General features: G+C 39.6%; 1 protein-coding gene across 5 annotated transcripts in view; it reads left to right on the forward strand.

Annotated features, from left to right (window-relative positions):
• Window positions 1-4312: 4312 nt before the first annotated feature.
• LOC138003723 (lysine-specific histone demethylase 2-like) overlaps window positions 4313-7126 on the forward strand; it is an 82204-nt gene continuing 79390 nt past the window's right edge. For 4 of the 5 annotated variants that reach the window (XM_068849938.1, XM_068849934.1, XM_068849937.1 and 1 more), the window contains exon 1: window positions 4313-4437. The gene's annotated coding sequence lies outside the window, so the exon portion shown is untranslated. The remainder of the gene's footprint in view (window positions 4438-7126) is intronic. The other variant, XM_068849935.1, reaches the window with a different exon arrangement.

Here is a 7126-nt window from a genome sequence, read left to right on the forward strand (position 1 = left end):
CTGTTTATCCTCGATTGTGATTCTCTTCCCATCCTTATCTTTCACTGCACCGCATTCTCCCTGGAATTTTCCAGAGAGGTCCCTTGTTATTCTGTACAACTCACTTTGCTCCCCCCTTATCGCAGCTTGTTCGGCTTGGGGGGATAAGTTCTCATAGTGCATTCTGTTTTCCTTCCGTAAATTTTTCCTAACCTATCTATTAGCCAATGAGTACTCTGCTGATAGTTTCTCAATTAGTCTCTGTGATCTTGCAGACCCTTTGTTTTCGTTGATCTCTCTATGCGTGTCGAGTAGGGACCAAGTCTCGGCACTTATCCAGTTCTTATCTCTTTTCCTTTTCTTCCCTAGCACACATTCGCATGCATGGAAGTAGCTCTCCTTTCCTATCCTCCATGCTGATTTTGCATCCCTTTCTGCCTCCTCATCGATGTTACTTAATTAGAGCCTCATACCTATTTTTACAGCTATAGAGAAATTCTTGCTGACATCTGGGTTTCTCAACCTAGCAATGTTGTACCTTTGCCCCTTCTCTTCCATCTTGATGGGATTTCTTCTTAGCTGTAGTTTGACAGTTGCTAGAAGAAGGTGGTGGTCGCTTCCAACGTCGGCGCCCCTCTTTACGGTGACGTTGTGAAGACAGTGCTTCCAGCTACCTTTTATCAAGACATGGTATATTTGGTTCTTGACGTTCCCATCTGGGGAGATCCATGTTAACTTATGGATCTCTTTGTGTTCAAAGATGGTACCCCCAATCACAAGATCATTTAAACCACAGATATCAGCCAGTCTCTGTTCTCGTTCCTCTCACCACATCCATTTTTTCCCATGATCTTTCCCCTTTCTTCATTGGAACGTCCTACTTTGGCGTTCAGATCTCCAATCACTAGCAGAACACCGTGTGAGGGCACATTATCTAGTGCTTTTGCAGCTGTTGATAAAATGTGTCATTTGTCTCCTCCTCAGCATAGTTGGCTGGGGCGTAGCATTATATAACAGATAGCTTTGTGTACCTGGATTTAAATCTTGCTACCATCAGTCTCTCGCTTATTGGTGTCCATTCTATCATGCTCTTCTGTGCCTCTTTTGACATCATAATCGCTACTCCTTCTCTATGGTCGTTATCATTCCTCCCTGAATATAAAATTGTGTTGCCCAGTGATGTTGTCACACAGCCATTGCCAGTCCATCTACACTCGCTAATGCCTAAAAAATGAATGCGGTAAAGAAACATTTCCCGTTCCACCTGTCCGGTCTTGCCTGTTTGAAACATAGTTCTAACATTCCAAATGTCAATATAGAATTTACTTTCCAGCCTTTCCTTTATTTAGGAAAGTGACAACCCGGGAATTTGAGAAGTCGCTTAAATCGCATTCAATAAGGCCAATAACCACGCAAAAACCGAGAAAGTCACCACGACAATTAAGTACAGCTTTTTTATTGAGAACTTTTGGGGGTAATCTTTTTCAGTTTGTTATCGTGATTCCCATACAAATCCTTATAATTTTTTACCCTGGGTCGCCTGTGGTTCTCCTAGCCTATGCACATTCGTCATTGAACGTTTACATAGTTCGGGATTTAGCGTTCTATGGTTCTAATCTAAGTGAATATTCATTCTCCACATATAACTGAAACGAAGAGGGTGCATATTAATGCAGCGGAAATCCATTAGATTCATTGCTATCGGGACAGTTGTTCCCTCTTAAAGGTATATTTGTTAGGAGAGAAAAAAAATATATATATATATACATTTTTTTTATTTAGCGCGTTTTTGTGTCTTTTTAACAGAATTTTAGTGTACAATAGTTAAAATGTTACCATTGTTATTATTATTGTTATTGTCATTGTTATTATTGTTGTTGTTGTTGTAGCTATTTTTTGTTATCATTATTAACTTCTTACTAACCGAACGCGAGGGCCGTACTGGGGAATATTGGCCCGAGGTCGTGGCAGTACGCCGCGAGGTCCGTACAAAAACGACCGAGGGCCAATATTCCCCAGTACGGCTCGAGCTAACCCGGTTAGTAAGTAGTTTATTATATGGCTTTTTAATTACCTTTTGCTTTGTTTTTGCAAGCCCGTAATCGGCCAGTGGGCATTACGGGAGAATAATGCCCTACAATTCAGTCACAATTAGCCAATCAGAGCGCGCGTTATATCGGCTACAAACACAAGCCATATAATAATATTATTTATCTTCCCCTTTCGTCTTATTACTGTAATTTCAGAAAGTATTAGCCTTAAACAGTTTCAGTTATTCGTTGTAACATATTTTAGCCATGTGAAAGCCCTTTTTAGCAAGTATCTGATTGTAAACTTAAGGAAGTTCACGCTGATTGTTTGTGAGCAACGTTACTGCGCAGGTAACGCGACTGTAATATGTCACGCATTACCTCGAGCATTGGTGAAGTTGAGTGAGGTTTTAAAACCTTTGCAGAAACCGTGGACGATAAGTCTTGCACAGCGTTGGATCAGAGAAGATCGTGATCAGTCAAATTTGATTAAAAATATTTAAGAAAGTCAAGTAGACTACTGCACGATTGCCGTTCGCCTTGTTTTATCAGTCGTGAACTACCGGTAGTCTACTTGACTTTCATAAATATTATTCAAGCATTAGTTAAAATAACATGGCGACAAAAACGCCGGGGGAAAAATTCCAGGCCGGCAAAAGAATGGCACATTTATTTCCGAATCATCATGAAACGTTAAAGAGAAGTGAGCGGGAGGATGGAAAAACTCTGGAAGAGGTAGCTGCTGATCGAGTAGTGGCTGAAAGTTTGGAAAACTCGAAGATGAACCGTTGCGTAAATTTAATGGGGCTGTTTTTTTAAATGTTTTTATTATCCCACGAACTTAAGTTCAAAATGAATGAATGTTTTTGAAGTTCTTTTCCTTTACTTTCGTGAAAATAGAGCAGTATTTTCGTCCTCGTTCGCTTGAATAGTGCGGACCTGCGTGGAAACAACCAGCGATTAAATTTTACAAAAAAACACACTCCAGAAGACAAGCATGGCGGCAATGGATACATATTATACAAAACACTAACCAAATGAAGATGACGACTGCTTAAAACCGGGTGTCTCGAAAACTAAGACCTAAGACCTAAGACGTAAGACCTAAGACCTAGAAAACTAAGACCTAGAAAACAAAGACCTGGAAAACTAAGACCTAGAAAACTAAGACCTAGAAAACTAAGACCTAGAAAACTAAGACCTAGTTTCTAGGGGGAGTTTCTAGGTCTTAGTTTTCCAGGTCTTAGTTTTCTAGGTCTTAGGTCTTAGTTTTCTAGACACCCGGTAAAAACCCCGGGGGGGGGGGGACTCCCATATGAAACAGACGGGGATGCTCGTCGTAAATTTTGAATTTAACCCCTAAAGGAGACCAATCTAGGCGTGGCTTAAGCAAATTTTGACCCCTAAAAGAGACCGTTTAAAAACACAAAAATACGACACGCAATGAGTTTTAATGAAAAAAAGGCATAATCATCGAATGCTTTTATCTAAAAAGAAAATTTAAAAGGAAATTTGACTTCTGTTTCTCTTCGCGTAATTCTGTGTTACTTCGCGGAACCATAAACGAGACCTTGGTGGCATAAAATATTGGCGCTTTGCCCGGAACACCCTAAGCGAGACGACGAGCATCCCCGTCTGTTTCATATGGGAGTCCCCCCCCCGGGGTAAAAACCTTTCATCCCTTTAACGATCGATACTCTCTTGGGTTCCAGTCCTTCCCCGACAGGTCACGCAAAAACGTGACAATCTAAAATTTGCAAGAGCTTTGCAAAATCACATCGATTTTACTCGTTTAGATCATGGGTGACCCCTATTTTTTTAATCATGAATCACTTACTTTACTTACTATCTACAAAATATGATGAAATGAAAAAACTCCCACCGTAAGAAGTTATCTTTTTTTAACATTTTCTTTCCTCGTGCCATCGAATTTACGGTAGTGGTTGCAACCGTATAGAGCTTACGAAAACGCTCGTCGAGGATGAACTCTACTGTTTACGACATCCCTAGCGGCATGAAATTATCTAAAAATCCCACTCCTTAAAACCTATGCACGGAAACCTTCACTCTAACCGTTTATTTTTATGATTTTCGATGGATGAGCAGATCAGGCTACATCTCGCTATTCCATTTGGTTATGACAGATTTATCGAAATTAAGGCATTTTTCTACTGCCATTTTCTCTGAAACAAAGTCGGTGACCCCCAATTTTTTTTCATTTTTGGCGTAAGTACTTTATGACCTAACCCTAGGCAAGAAATGAAGAAAATATCACCGTAGGAAGATTTTGGCGCGAACATCCTTAATAGAAACACGTGACAAAGTAATCTTGCGTGACAAAAAGCGTGTGGCAAAGTAAGGCCATGGAACTGGCACTAGTGACTGCAGTCAAACGAGAGCGCGAGTCAAATACGAAGTTTTCCTTCTGGTGAGTATGTTGCCGCTATTAGTATTTATTTGATGAATCAGAGCTGAAAACTTTCCAAATGAAGTACAGTCCTAGTGAACACTACTACGGTAAAATGAGATACAAATCCCTAGTTGTATTTTTTCTCCCAAACATGTGTTTGGTGAAAACTGCTTTACTTGGGGCAGCAAACATTTGCACAGGGGAAAATGCTTTGCTGTTTGCCAAACTTGAACTCCTCTAAAATGAGATGAACTAGTTTTCATACAGTTCTTAAGCTTTCGTGTTAGTAAAATTGAATTAACGTTTGCTTAACTTTGGACTTGAAGTTAACCTGAATGTTAAATTATTTAAGCTACATGTCGTTTACCAGTGGCAAGTTCATGTGCATGTGTTAAAAAAACGGGAGAAGAAAATAAATTCGTTCTTGATTCGTTTTTTAAAGACCGAGGTTTTTATTTAGTGTCTTTGGGTTACTTACATTTACACCACTATATGTTACTAAGTAATTGATATAAGCTTGTCTCCAGTTGGCGCTTAATTCAGTTTCTTATATCTCACCGTGTGTTTTAAGCACATTGCAAAATGATTAGGGGTTACTTTACAGCCTGGGCCTTTTTTGGATGTGCCTTCAGAAATAAAACTAGTAACGACTTTGGTCGTCATTGTAACACTTGACTAGAACTGCGGGTAATTCTGGTCCCAGCTGAAAAACAGGTGTTTTCCCTTCCCTTTTCTCCCTTAAATGTTGCATAAAGAGGTTGGTTAAATTCATTCATCTCATCCAGAATCAACATTGAAGGAAGAAAAGAGAACATTTGCCATTCACTGTAAGAAAGCAGGGTTGTTGGTACAGTGGTGTGAACACTATTCTTCCAGCAGTCTCTCATGGGTTCAATTCCTTGCCTTGATCAGCATCATGTGGGGATGGAATTCATTGTCTTTTATAGGCCCTTTACTCTGCTTTGCAAGGTTCTTCCAAGGGTACTAAGTTTTTCTTCTCTTCAGGGCTTGAAATAATTTCCGGAGAGTCTCTGGACATGATGACTGGCCAAATTCATTTTAGCTTGGTCAAGTATTGTTTTTGACCGGTCAAATTTATAAGATAACTAATTTTTAAAACAGGACCCATCAACCAAAATATTATATGCTTCCCAATAGGTTGTTGCTCAGAGCTCATAGCACTTCAAAGCATTGAATGTCAACAATAAGAATAAATTACAGCGGCGAAATGAAAAGGAGTTTGTTCGTTTACAATAATAATTACTAATTGGTACACTGATCTGTAAGACTAACCAGTAACACCTGAAGGGTCATTATCATCATACACATTAAATTTGTCCGGCGCCTCTAAATCTGGTGATTTTGGGTGTAAGTGTACTATTACGGTGTGAGACGTAGTTGTCAGCAATCCATGTTACTCCCCATTAATCACTCACTGAAAAACTATGTCCCCATTAATTTAACCCTTTGACGTCCAAACCAGCCGAAACTGGTCGAAACTGGCCAGACTTAGTATTTTACTCTGTCGAACGCCAGACGATTTTACTCGTCAGTGGGGAACCCCTGGGAGTCAATGGGTTAAATAACACTTAGAAACCAGGCATTTTAAGTCTGGTGTGTGTGTGACTTTCTTCGGGAATATTGTTTATTTGCGCCCTTGTAGTGTCATTTGCGGCCTGAGCGCAAAGCACAAAGGGCTCGGGCCGCAAATGACACTACAGGGGCGCAAATAAACAATATTCCCGAAAAAAGTCATGTCATTATCATTATTATCAATAAACAAGGCCAAAATGATATCAAGAATGCGAGTTTTAATGATACAAGCTAAGTGAATTACAAATTCAAAGTCACTTCAAATCATCATGTAAGTGTTGATTGACGATTCGACGACTGAAAAAACTGCAGTTCAAAACTGGAGTTTCGCAAATGAATGGTTTTCCCGTGTCAACACTAGGCTTACTCTAATTGGTTAAAATCCATCGGATGATGAAGCAAGAACCAATCAGCTGTAGGGCTGATAATGCATTAGCAGCCCGCTGTCAGTCTTTTGCGGTCCGCTGAGCGTGTATTTTGAAGAGGCCGATTTTCTATTTGGCTGCGTACTGTAAAGTGATAATAATGTGGCATTCACCTTTAAATGATATGGAAATACTTGGAACAGAGCATTTTTTCCCAAAGGATTTGAATTGGGTGCAACATTGAGTTAGCTGGATCGTTCTATTATCTGTTTTGACAATTATGCAAACTTAAACAATGTTTCTAGTTGCATTTCACCTAGGATTTCAGATCATTTAGAACTGCAATACAAAGCCTTAGCGACTCGCTACATACTGATACCAACTGAATTGACTGATCAGCATAGAAATTTTAATTTATTTCATTTTCAATACAATCAAATGTGACCAGTCAACATGACCAGTGAGACGAAAGGTTGACCAGTCAACTCCCAAATCAGTCCTGACATTGTCCATTGACTGGCTGTTACTTTGAGCCCTGCTGTTAAAAAACTATTAGGGAGCCTTGAATAATATTTATTCCTTAATCACTCCAATAAAAGACTAAATCTCGAAACCTCAGCTTTCAAATGTACAGAGCATGGTGCCCATTACCTCTATCAGCCCCTTTGATACCAGATTTTTGTGTTTCACACAGCTACCTACCCATCACTTATTATAGTTTCTTCAGAAACCAAACCTGTCAGGCATTT

Source organism: Montipora foliosa, chromosome 5 (assembly GCF_036669935.1).
Source record: "Montipora foliosa isolate CH-2021 chromosome 5, ASM3666993v2, whole genome shotgun sequence".
Taxonomy (NCBI): domain Eukaryota; kingdom Metazoa; phylum Cnidaria; class Anthozoa; order Scleractinia; family Acroporidae; genus Montipora; species Montipora foliosa.